We start from the raw sequence: 17,462 nt of genomic DNA, 5'->3' as shown, positions 1-17,462 counted from the left end.
GTTGATTTTAATAATTTTCCAATACTCTTTTGAAAATATTTCAAGAAATACAAGTTTTATATCCTTTTCTTAGATTTCCATAGATTTTTTAATCGTCCAATTCCGAGCTATATCGAGGAAGTTATGGTTATAATACCGTTAGTGGCTACAGCTGAAGAAAACCAAAAAATTGGAAAAATCACTACGCCCACGGCCAGCCTTATTCTAGGTCGCGGCCTGGGCGACAGAACAATGGCCATGGCCAGCAATGTCCCAGGCTGTGGTCGTAGCCTGATTTTCTGGAAAATTCATGTTCTAGTGGCCGTGACTGGCGATAAATTTTTCTCTGAATTTTTGAAATTTAAATGTATTTTTGAAAGATCTATTAAAGGGGTTAGGGTTAACTTTTATAAGAACTTTGGATTGCAAATTTTAGAGGCTAGAGCAGCAGAGGATGACAAAATACATCATCTTCTACAATCTTCAATCTAGTTTTTCTTTCTTCTCAAAACTCCTTTATTTTCATTGAATATTTATGTTTGTGAATATGAGTGTAATTACGGAGTAGTTTTCTTTGTAGTTGAGGGTTATTTCAAAACCCTAGACACAAGATCTTGAATGCATTCATGAATTTTATTCCTTCTATTCCCTTATATTAAATTTCTTATATTTTTTTTTATTTGAATGCTATGATTCTTGTGAAACCTTGTTTAGATGGCCATTAATTAAGGTTTGACATTGTTATACTATCACCTTAGGATTGTTATTCACCTAATAGTTTAGGAATCTAAGTGGAGTGATAAATTGCAATTAGGGTATTGTGACAGATATTTTAATTGTGATGAAGAATAGAACCTAGGTTAAATGAATTGCATGCTTAGTGAATTTGTTGCCTAGATTAACTTGTTTCTAATGAATGTAATATTTTTCTTGGGTTAAATAGATCGCATGCTTAATCGTTTTATTGCTTGGTAAAAAATATTAATTAAGAGGGCTTAGCTTTAATTAATTATATTAGGGAAGCAAGGTTAATTGACTGCTTAAGTGTTATCTGAGGGGTTAATAGTTTAAATGGGAATAGGGAATATTATTCATCATTATTGATAGATTGATTGTCGAAGGTGGAGAATAATTCTTAACCGTTTCTTTAAAATCGTATTATCCATTGTTCTTTGTTTATTGCTTTATTTTATGTTATTAAATCTTGAAACAAAATCCCTTATTTAATTCTTGTTTTTATTTTGAATGATAAATTGAATAATAGTCCTTGTGGGTTCGACCCTTACTACCACTTTACTAATAATTTAGTGAGTAATAAAGAATAAATATATTTAAATTTGATATGACATACGACACACATCAAATTTTTGGGGTCGTTTCCGGGGACTATTTTATTTAATTTGTTATTCATTTTTTATTCTTTTTACTAACTTGGTCTATTAGTTGTGGTTGATGTTTTTAGGGCTTGCATTGAACTTGGTTTGAGACATGGCAATGTACTATCAACACTGTTATGATCCTCAAATGAATAGATATGACCCTTATTCTAACAATTAGAATTCCCATTGGGAGGAATATTCTAATACTTTCTATGATGGAAATCAATATGTTGAGTCGAATTACTACTCTCCATCAGAATATAATGAGTTTATGCCACAATATTCAGATCCATCAATTCGAGATCTCATCAATGCATTGAATGCCAGCAGTCTCCAAATTCAACAGATGTCACAGCAAGCTTACGTGCCTCATCTTCAACAACCTCCTACAAGAATGCAACAAGATCAGGAACCATCAATTTCAGATATGCTAAAAACATAGGTGGCTTCAAATATACAGACCCAAGTAATTCTTCAGAGTAATCTGAAATGTTTTCAAAATTTGGAGAGTACAATGGGACAAATTGCTACACATTGAATAATATTGAGGTTGAGAATTTTGGAGAATTACCCACAGAATTAGAGAGTAATCCAATAGAGAATGATGGTACCCTAATTCTTCAAAGTGGTACACAACTTGACACGCCACCTCATCCAGACATAACATTTGATCTAATTCCAACTCAAGAAGTCAATAATTCAACCCCAGAAGCATCCTCTCCACCGGAGATTATAACTCTCACTTCAGTTGGTCCATCATCACAAAACATGCTACACAAATCAACTTTTAGATTATATGCCCTTATTCCTCCATTTTCGAGCAGATTGAAAAAATCTAAAAATGATGAGGAAAATAAGGTGATCTTTAAAATCAATATTCTGCTCCTTAAGACCATTAAGCAAGTACCACAGTATGTTAAGCTTCTTAAGGAGTTGTGCACAAATAAAAGGAAACTTAAAGGTGATAAAAAGATAAGTGTGGGGGAGAATGTCTTTGTTGTTCTTAAAAGGAAGTTGTCACCCAAGTGTCAAGACCTTGGAATGTTTAGAAATCCATACACCATCGGTAAAAACAGGTTTGGTCATTGTATGATAGATTTAGGAGCATCTATTAATGTTATATTTTATTCTATTTTTGGTTCTTTAAATCTTGGGCCATTAAAAGAAACTGGTGTTATTATTCGATTGGCTGATCGAACTAATGTTTATCCCCTAGGGGTAGTTGAAGTTATTTTGGTTCAGGTTCAATTTAGGAGGTCATTCCGACTTATTACAAGTACAAAGCTAGATGTCAAAGTATGGACACTTACAATGAAATTTGATGGTGAAGTTATACAGTTTGATATGTTGAATTCTATTGATAAGTACAAGAGGAATAAAGTTTTGTTAAATGACCCACCATAACAATCATGACCACATCATTCAGTCAAGCTAACGACGTTAAACAAAGCAACTTGCGGGAGTTTTTCTTACCCTTATCTTTTTATTTTGCATTGATTTTTTATTTAGTATATGCCTTGAGGACAATGCTTAAATTAAGTGTGGGGGAAGGGAAAGCTGTTTGTTTTATTTTTATTTGTCACTTTTTTAGTTGTTATTTGTGTTTGTGTTGTTTAGTTGTTTTTAGTTTATTTTAGTTTTTTTGTTTTGTCAAAATCATGATTATGTTGAAAGTTGACTGTCAATGATAAAACTTCTCATTGAGATAAGAATATGTCTAGGAAATTGATGAATTCTGCATGAATTGTGTTGTTGTTACTTAAGCTTGATCTTCAATTTTTAAACATAATGTGTGTACAATTAGATTTACCTTTTCACTATTGTTTGGAGATATTTATGCATGCTATTACCTATATATAGTAACGACCACTCTAGAAATCATTGATGAATTGTTTGAGGTGAAATAATAAATGCACATGATTAAGAAATTTTCTTTGGATCGTTTGAGCCTTTCAAGCCTACCTATGATATCTAATTCCCTAGTATCCCATTTTTTAGCTATAATGACTAATGCTTTTATTTTATGAAGCCAATTTCTAAACCTTTGCAGCTTGAAAATTGTATCTCTTCTCGTGACCCATTACACCATGGTTTTATATGAATGTTTGATTTTGTGGGATGGGTTTTGTATTGTAAGAATGGGAAGTTGTATGTTTGATTATAATGTGAAAGTATATGATCTACTATTTATCCCAATGAAGTTGGAAAAAAGGAAAGAAAAAAAAAACAAAGAAGAAAAATTATGCATTGAAAAAAAAGAAGAAGAAAAGTTTGCAAAAGTATAAGTGTGGGGGAAATAGTAAGATCAATGCGGAAAGAAAAAATGGAAATATTATGTATTTTTTTGAATTGTATATGAGATTTGTGGGAAGATCTAGAGAATAGAAAAAATATATATAGACTATGGTGTGATTTAATCTTAAATATTCAATTTTTTTTATCTATATTTAACCTTAGTCTTACATTACAAGCTTTTAAAGACATTTTGATTCTTGATTATGTGTGTTTATATTAGTGGAGAATAATTTGTTAATGTCTATGGAGTGAATATTTTTCATGAAAATTTTTATTATACAAGAGACTTTAAAACATACTTTGGCATGTATAAATTGATTCGGATGTTTTTGTTTTGGTAAATTTGATTGTGCTTAATCATAAAGAAATCGAGTTTAAGTGTTAACTGGCATTGATTTGAAATTATGAGGAATGTGGAATTCGAAATTTTCCTATGAATTATTTGTTTGATCAATTTTTGAGACAACTAGCTCTTTCGACAAAAGCATTGCTTATGTGTTTAGTTTTTATTTTGTTTGCTCGAAGACAAGCGAATGTCAAGTGTGGGGGGATTTAATAAATATAAAATTTGTCTATTTTAAATTCAATATTCATTTATGATTATACACTTGATTATTTGTATATATATGTTTAATAAGTTTATTTTGTGTTTTTAGGACTTCCAAGACATTTGGGTGAAAAGTATTGAATTTGGGATGTTAACCTTGGAATTACAAGTCTGAAACTTCACACTTGATTTTGATCATTTTCCAATGCTCTTTTAAAAATATATCAAGAAATACAAGTCTTAGATCTTTTTCTTAGCTTTCCATTTCTTTTTTAATCGTCTAATTCCAAGCTATATCAAGGAATTTATGATTAAAGTACAATTAGTGGCTACAGTTAAAGAAAACTGAAAAATTGGAAAAATTACTACGGTCGTGGCCAGCCTTATTCCAGGCCGTGGCCTGGGGGACAAAATACGGTGGTTGTGGCCAACAATGTCCCAGGTCATGTCATAGCCTGATTTTCTAGAAAATACATGTTTCAGTGATCGCGGCCGCCAAGAAACACTGTTCGCGGCCATCGATCAATTTTTTTCTTAATTTTTGAATTTTAAATATATTTTTGAAAGGTCTATTAAACAGGTTAGGGTTAACTTTTATAAGAACTTTGGATTGCGAATTTTAGAGGCTAGAGCAGCAGAGGATGAGAAAAATATATCATCTTCTACAATCTTCAATCTAATTTTTCTTTCTTCTCAAACCTCCTTTATTTTCATTGAATATTTATGTTTATGAATATGAGTGTGATTATGGAGTAGTTTTCTTTGTAGCTGAGGGTTATTTCAAAACCCTAGACATGAGATATTGAATGCATTGATGAATTTCATTCCTTCTATTCTCTTATTTTAAATTGCTTCTATTTTTCTATTTGAATGTTATGATTCTTGTAAAATCTTATTTAGATGGCCACTAATTAGAGTTTGATGTTGTTATCCTATCATCTTAGGATTGCTATTCACCTAATAGTTTAGGATTCTAAGCAGAGTGATAAATTGCAATTATGGTATTGTGACAGGTATTTTAATTGTGATGAAGAATAGAACCTAGGTTAAATAAATTGCATGCTTAATGAATTTGTTGCCTAGATTAACTTCTTTCCAATTAATGTAATGTTTTTCCTCGGTTAAATAGATTGCATGCTTAATGGATTTATTGCTTGATAAAAAGGATTAATTAAGAGCGCTTAGTTTTAATTAATTATATTAGGGAAATTTGGATAATTGACTGAAGTGTTATCTAAGGGGTTAATATTTTAAATAGAAATAGGGAATATTATTCGTCATTCTTAATATATTGATTGTCGAATGTGGAGAATAATTCTTAATTGTTTCTTTAAAATCGTATTATATGTTGCTCTTTGTTTATTACTTTATTTTATGTTATTAAATCTTGAAACAAAATCCCCTATTTAATTCGTGTTTTTATTTTTGAATGATAAATTGAGCAATAGTCCTCGTAGGTTTGACCCTTACTACCACTTTACTAATAATTTAGTGAGTAATAAAGAATAAATATATTTAAATTTCATACGACATATGACATGCATCAACCGCTGCTCTTACTCCTTCAACTGTCTTGAGGCATAAGCAATTACTTTACCAGCCTACATCAGAACACAGCCTTATCCATGCCTCGAGGCATCACAATAAACCACAAAATTTTCTTGATTTGAAGGAAGACTAAGCACTGGAGAGGTAATCATCACCGCTTCAACTCCTGAAAATTGTTCTCACACCTATCAGACCAAACAAACTTCAAGTTCTTACGTGTCAGCTCAGTCAATGGCGCAGCAAACCTCGAGAATCCTTCCACAAAACATCGTCAGTATCCCGCCAAACCCAGGAAACTTCTAATCTCTGAAGTACTCCTTGGCCTTGGCCAATCTCTCACCGTCTCTATCTTGGCCGGATCCACCATAATCCCATCCTTACTAAAAATATGACCAAGAAACGTCACTTGAGGTAACCAGAACTCACACTTCTTAAACTTGACATATAATACGTGTTCCCGTAACCTCTGTAATACCAACTAAAGATGATGCTCGTGTTCTGTCTCTGATTGGGAGTAGATCAGAATATCATCAATGAACACAATCACAAATCTATCTAGATAGTCCTTAGATCCGTGAACGATTTCGGGGCATTGGTCAGACCAAAAGACATAACCAAAAACTAATAATGCATGTACCTCGTGCGAAAGGTTGTCTTCAAAATATCCTCCTCTTTGATCCTTAGCTGGTGATAACTAGATCGAAGATCAATCTTTAAAAACACTACCTTACCCTACAGTTGGTCAAACAAGTCATCAATCATTTGTAGTGGATACTTGTTCTTGATAGTTAGCTTGTTCAATTCCTTGTACTCTATAAAATCCTCAACTTCCCCTCATTCTTCTTAACAAATAACACTGGTGCACTCCATGGTGAGAAGTTGGGTCTGATGAACCCCAAGTCAAGTAACTCATGCAACTAAACCTTCAATTATTTTAATTCTTTCGGATCTATTATGTGCGATGCCTTAGATATTGGTTATGTTCCTAGTGCCAACTCAATAACGAACTCGTTCTCCTGGTATGGTGGCAATCCCAGCAAATCCTCTGTGAACACATCTAAGAACTCACAGACCAATCTAGTCTCTTCTGGTCTAGCTGATACATCCTTAGTGGTGTCCACCACACTAGCTAGGAATCCTATGCAACTTCCTATCCAACTAATCCTTCAATGCCAAGATCACGGGAATGTGAGGCCCGTTCACAGTACCCACAAACACAAACGGGTCCTCACCCTTAGGCTCAAAAGTCACCATCCTTCTCTTGCAGTCTATAGTTGCCCCATACTTAGCCAACCAATCCATACCTAAAATCATATCAAAGTCTTCCATTGCCAATTCAATCAGATCTACAAATAGCTCCTTACTATCTACCTCTACTAGTAGTGAACGAACCCATATCTTAGAGACTACCAATTCCCCAGTAGGCAGCAAAGTCCCAAACCCCAAAGCATACAAGTCACAAGGTCTACAAAGTCTATCTATCACCCTACTAGAAACAAACAAATTTGTAGCACCAGAATCAATCAATACAGTATATGAGGAGCCAGCGCTAGAAATCTAACATGTCACTACTGAGGGACTAGTCTCATCCTCTAACTGCGTCAAGGCGAACACTCGAGCTGGAATCAAATTGTCATTCCTCTTTGGTTCATCTTTCTTCGACTGTGGACAGTCCTTCTTGAGATGTCCAACCACACCACACAGGAAGCATGCCTTGGCACGACATTCTCCAAAGTAGCTTCTCCTACATCGTGCACACTTTGGATAACTTTTCTAGCCCTCACCTTCGCTCTGGCGACCACCCTGTTGGCCCCTAAACCTTTTATCTGAATCAGGGGTACTAATTGTATCTGTGGTCTTCCTATTCTGATCATTGGGGCCTCCGCCCCTACTAGATCCAGTAGATGGAGGTATCACCCTCTGAGCCTTGTGCCTCGCAGCACCCTCTCTCCAGATCTTGTCCCCAGTGCCCTCAGCAGTAAGGGCCTTCTCTACTACCTAAGCATAAGTGGTCACTCCAAGCACAGAGGCAATCCTAATTTCCCGGGCTATCATGGTGTTCAGCCCCTGAACAAACTATTCTCTCCTAGTTGCATTTGTTGGCAGCAAGTCATAGACAAACTTGGCCAACCTATCGAACTTCAGAGCATATTATGTCACTGTCATGTTGCCCTGAACCAGACTGGTAAACTCATCCACCTTTGTAGTACTAATTGCATCATTGTAGGATTTCTCATTAAACGGTTCCTTGAATTCCTCCTATTCCATCGAGGCTATATTCTAGGTCTAGGATACCACCTCCCACCAGATCAATAATCATATCGTAACATGTAAGTGGCACAGGCCACCCTGTCATTGCCCACCACCCTCGTAAATTCAAGGATGGAGGCAATCATTCTCATCATTGCTCAGCCCTAATCGAATCTAGGCCTCCTTCAAAGGTTCGAGGGTGTTGTTTCCTGAACCATTCATACAATGGTCCCATCTGTTCTCAACCTTTGGCTATCCCAGATTTGATACCTCAACCGGTGGCGCAGGCGGGGCAGCATTCCCAGGTGGAACCTGCTGTCTCAGCTGTCTAATCTCTTCTTCCTACCTCAAAAGAACCTCGATCATGGAGTCGAGCAGACTGAGTATGTACACACTGCTCCTAGAGATCTCCAACTCATGGCTGGTCCAGTTTCCCCTTGCCCTTACCTGCACCACAAAGCACCCGTAAGCCAAGGCCTAGCAAGAAAACCCAACCATGCAAACCAGATATTCAGGGAAACATAAATCATATATAACATGCTTCACAAATTAGAAACAAACTCATGCAAGCATCTAACTCATTTATACAACCCATGTTGAGTGAGTGTGTACCGCACCCCCATAGTGGCCCTACCATTACGGCCTACATTCCACATGATTATCGTCAAATATGTCCTATGCCGATCATTCACAAATTAATGCATGACAACAAATGCATTAAATACAAGTACAGGACAATAATATAATAATCCAATAAGATTCAGTACACGATTATAGCATTCACAAGACGGGGTCAATGCCCTAACCACGGTGCATGTGCACGTTTTCTTACCTCGAGTCCAGTGCAGATAACGAAATGACCCCGAGTGCGATTCCTTTCCCGAGCCTTGCAGAAATCCTAGTCATAACATAAATGGTATTCTCGTTAAGAACTAAGTCTAAAAACGAGCTTCAAAACTAAACCCTAGCTCTTGGGAGCTCTAATTCCATCAAACTGAACAATGGATTCGTCCCACTAGCCCCTGAGCAGTGTTCCCAAACTCTAACAAAATTTGTAACCTAAAACTATACTGGCGCCACGGCGCCGACTCCCTGGCGTCGTGGCAAGCAGAAAGGGAAAACCAGATTTCTAGGTTTTTCCCCAGCGACATCTCAAGCCCAAAATTTCCAAAACCGACCTAAAACCCCAAAATTCAATCTCAAAACACAGGAAATTCGATATTAAAGCCTCAAAACACATATTATATGCTTAATACATCCATTGAACCTCAATCCAACCACAAATTTCATTCAAGAATAAGAATTGAAAATTTAAGTTCTAACTCCATTTTTACCTCAAGAAAATTCCAAAAATCAAATTAAATTCTTCAAACCCAACACCAATAAAACTTCTTAACAGATTATAGGTCACCTTCCACATCTACATACCTTGTTAAACCACCCAAACCTCCAAGATTCCATAAATTATCACCAAACCCCTAAATCCTCAAGAACTCAAAAGCTATAAGATGAACAAGTTGGAATTTTCTTACCTCACTGATGAATTCAAAAATTAATGAGTTGAAAGAATCCTTTAGTTTCTGCCAATTCCCTTCTTAGAACTCTTCTCACCCTTGAATCCACCAAAAATCAAGAGTTGAGTTTTACTAAGTGTTTGTCTCCAAAACCACTTGAAGAAGGAAACCAAACGAGAAGGAATGAGATGAACGTGCATGACACAGCCCATACCTCAGTACTTAGCTCCTTAGTCTATCTCTAAGGACAAAAGATCATTCTACCTTTGTTTCACTTAATATCAAAAGTAATCCCAAGGGCATTTTGGCCATTTTGCCTAAATTCCCACTAAACCTCAAATTTCACTACTAATTCCCAATTAAATCCACTAAACCCAAATATTTCTCCCAATCAATTCCATTTACCAATAAATCTAAAAAATATCTCAAAATTCCCAAAATACCCCTAGGCTCGACCCGAGTTAGGCATTCATCCCATTTATGACATTTCCGCTAAAATTGCTTGAAAGCACCCACTCATGCCAAATATCACAAACATATCCACATAATAATGTGGTCTCAAGCATATAGCACATAAAATTATAATTATATTCTTAATGGGTCAAAATTACAACAATACCTTTTTTTTTAACAAAAGTATGTCTTTAAATACATTTAATACACATAATCATGCATTCTCAATAATATAAGAATATAAATCACATAAATCAATTAATTCACACATAATTACGCCACGTGAGCTCGCGATACGCTAATCAAAGCACTTAATTCTATTAGAAGTTTCGGGATGATAGGTTTCTAATCTATTTTTTGTTGACGACAGCTTCATTTTTCTCAAAGCTTGTTCTGAAGAAAGTGAGACAATGAAAAAGATTCTAGCTGACTATGGGACAATCTCGGGAGTGTGCATCAATTTTGATAAATCTGAAGTTTGCATGGGGAAAAATATATATAAGAAGGAGGCTAGTCGGGTAGCTGGGAACCTAGGCGTTACTCTTGTAGAATGTCATTCTAGATATTTGGGGCTGCCAACGGTGTTAGGAAGAAGGAAAAAAGAGGTATTTTCTATGATTAAACAAAAGTCCTGGAATAAACTCAAGGGATTGAAAGTTAGCCTTTTTTTCTCAAGCTGGAAGAGAAATTCTAATTAAGGTTGTGGTTCAAGCTATACCTTGTTATGTGATGAGTTGTTTTCAGCTGCCCAAAAGCTTGATAAAAGAGATCCATGCAATGGCAACTAGATTTTGCTGGGGCTCTAATCAAAACCAAAAGAAAATCCATTGGGGGAGTTGGGACAAGCTGTGTAAGTTGAAGGAAATAGGGGGATTGGGATTTCGTAACTTGGAAAATTCTCACAAACCCTTCTTCTCTTTTAGCCCAGATTCTTAAAGAATTCTATTATGTTAATGGTGAGTTTATGGAAGCCAAAACAAGTTCTTCTAGCTCTTTTGCGTGGAGAAGTATCCTTTGGGGGCGTGAGGTGTTGATGAAAGGAGTCCGTTGGCAGGTTAGAAATGGAAAAACAGTTAGAATTAATGAGGATCGTTGGCTAACTCAGCCTCAACATTTTTCTCTTAGAATAAGAGCTTTAGTGCCTAGTGGCACAGTTCTCAACTCTCTTATTAAGGAGGATGGGTTCTAGAATGAAGAGAAGATTCGTCAGATTTTTCATCAGGATGATGCTCCTTGGGTTCTCAATATTGGTCCTTGAAAGGCTTGTTTTTTGGATGTGCTTTGTTGGAGTTTCACAGCGGATGGTCGGTATATAGTTAAAAGTGGCTACAAGGTAGCTAGACAGAATGTAGTGGAGGCATAATGTTCTAATCCTAGCTCTTTGAGGGCGTGGTGGAAAGATTTATGGCAGCTGGAGCTTCCTCCTAAAGTCAAAAAAATTTGGTGGAAAGTTTGCCACAATTGGATACCAGTCAATGAAAATTTAGCCAAAAAAGGTATGAATGTGTTTGCCTGTTTGTTGTTGGTGCCATTCGAATTCTGAAACTGTGATTCATGCCATTTGGGGGTGTAAAGGATTTAAACAGATTTGGAAGAATATGAAGATGTTTCATCTGTTTCCTCTTAATTGTTTGGGTCTTTCTTATTTTGCTCTAAGGATGAAGTCGTGCCTTTCTAGAAAGGAATTTATTTCCTTTTGCCTTATTTCGTGAGCTATTTGGAACAGAAGAAATAAGTTTCTTCATGGTCACTATGTTCCTTGTGATGAAGACCTTATTGACTGGAGCTTCTCTCTGTTAAAGGAAACCAATTGGGGTCATAAGTTACGGCCATCTAATAGTGTTAAGACTTGGAATCTTCCTCCTCTGGGCATGACTTTAATTAACTGTGATACTTCGCTTAGTAAGTTCCCTGGTGGCTGTGGTCTTGGAGTGGTTTCTAGAGATCATAAGGGTCAGGTGATTGCGGCTAAAGCAGAGTTCAAGCCTGAAATTTTTTCAATAACAATGGCGGAAAGTCTAGTAGTGAAGATGGTGATTCAGCTTGTTGCTTAATTAGATTTTTGTCATTTTCATCTAACTTCTAATTGTGAGGTGGTGATCAAGGCATTAAAGGAAGACCGACAACAATTAACTGAATGGTATACTGATATTGAGGATATTAAAGCTTCACATAGCATACAATTGTGCAGGAATTTTTTTCATTCTTTTAGGGAAAATTATAGAGTTGCTCATGCTATCTCTAAGTTTGCCTGTGTAAATTTTGTTTCTGATTTTTTACTGGGGATAATTCCCTCTTGTGTCTACAGTTTGTTAGTAAACTTACTTGTCGTAGTTGTAGCTTTGTTTCTTTTGAATACAAGTTTCATTTTGAACAAAAAAAAAAAAAAAATCATTTATGAATATATATATATATATATAAGGATAAAAAATTCACCACCTCATATTTAGACAAAAATTATAGAGTTCACCCCATGTTTTTGGGAGCATTGGTGCACCCCTTTTCTGTTTTCAGTACTGGAATGATTTTTGATGTAAAATTTTTTATGATCATGTACATTATAGTTATTTAGAGTATCATACAACTTTTTAGGAAATTCTGAATAATTTACAATATCGAAAATATGGCTCAAACATGTTATCTCACACTTGCATAAGAAAAAATAGTCACGCATGCAATGGACTATTTGAACATTGTTTTCAGCACTATAAACTATTCAGAATTTCTCAAAAATTTACAGGATGCTCTAAATAATTATAATATATATGGTCATAAAAAAAATTCGTCAAAATCATCCCAGTATCAAAAAACAGGAGGGGTGCACCAGTATGCCCATTTTTAGGGGTGCACCCTAAACGTACCCAAAATAATAATATGCCCAAAAAGAAAAAAAAATAACATGAAAATATGTAAGGATAAAAAAAAAAAAAGCACTGCCCTCCTTCAGATAAAAGAAAAAATTGACACATTTATGCCACCTCACCTTTAGATAAAAAAAAAGAACATTTATGAATATATCTGTAGATATGGGGTTGGCTAATGTCTCGCCGCTTCACAAGAACGGTACAATCTCTTCTTTGACCCTAGCCGTTAGATTTAGCTTACAAATGCATCCAATGGTTGGTTTTAAATTGAGAGTTAAATAATGTAAATAGTGTAACTGATAGGGGTATTGGTAAAAGCAACCGGTCACATCCCCAACTACCATTTCTCTCTTTTAGCTTCCTCACTTTACTCTACACATAAACCATTTCTTCCCTCTCATTCTCACGGAGAAAGAGTCTGAAGCTCTCTTTCTCACAAAGGAAGGCAACGGTTCGAAGCTCTCATCAGAAATTTCCCTCATTCTCATCAAAGGTGAAATCCCTTATTCTTCTTCTCGTAAACCATTTCGAAGTTGTGAAAGGGCAGAACATTAGCCAAGCACGAAGGGGCAAAATCTCTCATTCTCACAAAGGAAAGGGTTTGAAGCTCTCATTCTCACAAAGGAAGGCAGTTGTTCGAAGCTCTCATTAGAAATTGCCCTCATTCTCATCAGAGGTGAAATTCCTTCTTCTTCTCTTAAACCATTTCGGAGATTTCCATTTCTGGTTTTTGGTAATGCAAAAAAAAATCTTCTTAAAAGTGACGATTTTCATTTATAGAGTTGACCTTGTTTTGTTGTACTCCAAAAAGCAATGATGAAGCTCCATTTTCATCTCGGTTAAGGTTTCTTTTTTACCCTCTTCTTTTTATTTATTTTTGTGTGTTTTGGTTTGATTGTTGTTATATAGTTTTGGGTATATTTTTTCCTTAGAAATAATCTTGCAAGCAATGTAGTGTGTATACTAAAATGGATTTTCTTTCTTGTATTTTCTCTTTAAAGATTGTCAATCTTTTGGCTTAGGAAATAGGGAATATGCCTATGAACCAATGAATACTTTACAATGTAATCTCAAAATTATGTTTTTTTATTCTTTTGTTCGACATTATATTTATATATGCTACTCATTATATTTTTCTGAAGTTGTGATGAAGCTTGATCTTGGTAATATTTGCTTTTGCAGTCTTAATTAATTACTGGGTCCCTAGATGTTGGCTTTTATGAATAATGTTTGTATTTGAGGAATTCGAGTTTCACATTTAAGGCTTCAATAAGGAGTATATTTTCACTTTAACAATGCTTCAAATCTATGATCATTCTCTTAATATATAATTTAAAAATTCATAATGCTTCAGTTAATTTCATAAGGTTTTAGTACCTGTGGATTGATCAAATTTCAAGAGCATATAAAATCAATATGGTGCAGACCCTAGCTTTTGATTAAAAAATTTGAAGCCATTTTTCCTTGTGCATGATATCCCCTGACAAATTTAGCATCTTTTAATATTTTTAATTAATGTGAATATACTTCGTGGTGTTTTTAATTTTCATGTTGATGATTGTTGGCTAAAAATGTTTATGATAAGTTCCCTTTTGTAGGTAAGCTCCTTAAGCTGCAGGGACCATCCATACTAATTTGAGAGAGGGTTCATCTGTGCTGAGGTCCTTGCTCAAACCTTGAAGTTCTTGATTTTTTTCAATGAGTTGTATTAACTATTAATATCATTGGCTACAACTCTTATTTCATTGCCGTCACAACTAGAATTGTAAAACAAATTTAGTGACACTAATTATTTTATTATAGTAATTGGTAGAGTTCTATTATCTAACGAGTTTATAATAAGTATTAACCAACTATTTATTGCTTTGTTTGATCAAAATGCAAATTGACTAGAAGTTCAAAAAGGAATATTGAAACTAGCGAAAGTTTGAACACAATCCGACTCTTGTACTAAATCATACCGTCGAAAATCGCCTCCCAGTATTAAGAAGCATTACGCATTCCCAGATTTCCTGTGAGTATATTTTAAATCACAAAGATTGCACCACACATTCTTGACACCCGCTTGTTTCCTTTTTAAATAAGCTGGTTGTTTTGCAAGAGTAAAAATTATGACAAATATAAACGGTTGCATCCTGAACTCACAGTTGATGAAGTAAGTAAACATTAAGTAGCATTCAATTGAAAGATATATTTGTGCATTACCTGTGTGATCTGATTAAAATAAAAACTGACTTGGGCTTTTATTATGTTTTTTTTTTCACAAATTCGTACTAAGTTTGGTGGAATCTTTTAAGCCCTTTTGTCACTCACCATTTCCCTAGTCAATATAGTTCTTCTTTGTTTATCTATAGGATTTACCATAGAGTCCAAAATGTAAACATGACAAACTTTCATGTCAATGTGAGCCAGGAACCAATGTCCTGCTGACCCATCCTTGGCTAGAATGGAAACAATCATCTATGAAAATGTAAAATAATAAAGTTTGAAGAATCCCAAATTATACCAATACGGTAGAACGATTCAAAATGACATGATACATCCCTTCAAGCGTCAATTGGAGAGGTGAGATTACTTACATGCTCTCAAACTTTGAGATCGCTGGAGAAATGACGTTCTCTCCACTGTTCATAGTTTGCAACATTCTTTATCATCATTTTTCTAAGCTGTTGTTGCTGCAACAAATTTGTAACATCACTAAAAAGTACTAGGATCATGTTTATGATTATTGATATCATATTTAAATTATAAAGGGCATAACTGCACTAATTGAAACTGTAGTGGGCAAAAACCAGTAGGTTCTGTCACCAATTCTCTCCTTGCTCGTCAACAACTGAGCATAACATGTAATAATCTATGACAACCATTTCGCTAGTCATTCCATAAGAAGAAACACTTTTATATAATTTGATGAATATAATGTAACAAAAAAATTCCTATTGTGAATGTTTAATCATAAATTATTATGAAATATATTTATAATGGCAATGCTTTTGTTTTTATGTCTAACATGATCATTAAAAAATATATAGAAATAGAATAATAAACAACATTAGGTGGACTTACATTCCCATCAATTTCTATATCAGATCTGAATAGGCTTAGTTGTGATCTCGACAATTTTGTTTTGTCTTTGGAGAATAAGATTTCCCTGCACAATAGAATAAGCTAGATTAAGTTAGTATAATAACAAAACAAATTTTCATTTAATTAAATATAAATTTAATGTTACCAGTTGCTGCTTACTTTTTCTGAAGACTGTTAGTGAAAATATATTGGACCGTCTAAAAAATCTCCTTATCAACCTCAGTCTTTAGGTCGAATGCACACACCACCCTCCCTTTGCTGGAATGATACTTCTTCTAGGCCTTCTCTTCCACAGGTAGGGTGCAAGCCTTGTGTTCCATAGGTTCAGATTGTTCATTTTGAATCCCCTCTCCCTTCTTCTTAGTTTTGGCAAATAACAATGTCTTCCACATGATATAAGACCTATCTGCAATGACAACATCATAATCCATTTCTTGTTCATTTTGGTCTTGGTTTCTTGCCACTGGGGATTTGTTGGAGTCACTTGCTTGTTGGATAGGCTGAGGAGTGTCAACTCTAGTATAATGGGGGTCCATTGTATGCTTTGAAGCTGCAACCTTCCAAAGATCATTGACTATGGCTCTCTTGATAGTCCTCATCTCTTTGTCAATTACATCATTGACATGGCTTGGTAGTACTTCCACAATACTTGATACGTTATCCATTCGTTGTTCCATCCAGTCCATAAGGTCCAATATCTTACTCAGAATGACATTATTAGCATCAATTGTGGAGCTGCTGGGGTGACTAGGGCTGCTGGGGGTCCTAGGAGCTTCTTGAACTCTTTTCAAAGGCATAACAGTGGGAGCTTCTCAAACTCCTTTAGAATGCATAGTAGTGGGAGCTTCTCGAACACCTTTAGAGGGAATAACAATGGGAGCTTTTTTGGTATTGAGTGGTAGTAAAGGTAACATCTGCACATGACAATAACCCAATGGTTAGACTTTGACAATGAGGCAGTAATAAATAATGCTCGAAATCAAGGAATATAGAACGTGAGATTCAGATTAAAAAAATTAAGAATATGAGATTGTAATGTATATTTTTCTCTAATACACTTGAACATAAATGACTTGTTATTTGATTTATGTAATGACAAACATGAAACTTAAAAACTGACTTGTGCATGGCTTTAGAATCACAAAGAAGAAAACAACAATTTTGGCATTTGAGTTGTGCAAATGCAATCTTAATATGTTAATGAAAAGAAAAGAGGGTCTAGATGTTAAAGAATGAAAAGGTGAATTCGAAATTTGCAGCTCCACAATTCAAAACAATGAAGGAGATAAATAAATAAATAAATATTTATATATATGATTGCCTTTGGACACTCACCTCGATAGTCTCATAACCTCCTTTACGGTCGATGAAAAGCGCAAATTTCTTCATAGTGGTCTTATCCCAAAGTGCAATCGGGGGGATATTCCTATCTATGAACATTAACTGCAGCCACGAAAGAATGTAAAGTAGCATTCATAAGGATCAGTTTAGGCTGTAAATCACCATTTGAATGCATTGGACTTAAGTAACTTACTGTAGGAAGAGA

General features: G+C 35.1%; 1 long non-coding RNA gene across 1 annotated transcript; it reads right to left on the bottom strand.

Annotated features, from left to right (window-relative positions):
* Nucleotides 1–15,147: 15,147 nt before the first annotated feature.
* Nucleotides 15,148–16,826, bottom strand: LOC133822597 (uncharacterized). The gene is made up of 3 exons (XR_009887959.1): nucleotides 16,076–16,826; nucleotides 15,896–15,980; nucleotides 15,148–15,683 (listed from the first exon to the last, which is right to left on the bottom strand). It is a non-coding gene; the product is annotated as an uncharacterized LOC133822597 (long non-coding RNA).
* Between the last annotated feature and the right edge of the window lie 636 nt (nucleotides 16,827–17,462).

The sequence above is a fragment of the Humulus lupulus genome, chromosome 1 (assembly GCF_963169125.1).
Source record: "Humulus lupulus chromosome 1, drHumLupu1.1, whole genome shotgun sequence".
In the NCBI taxonomy this organism is placed as follows: Eukaryota; Viridiplantae; Streptophyta; class Magnoliopsida; order Rosales; family Cannabaceae; genus Humulus; species Humulus lupulus.
Note: the sequence above shows the minus strand (reverse complement) of the source record. Positions and strands in the feature narration are given on the sequence as shown.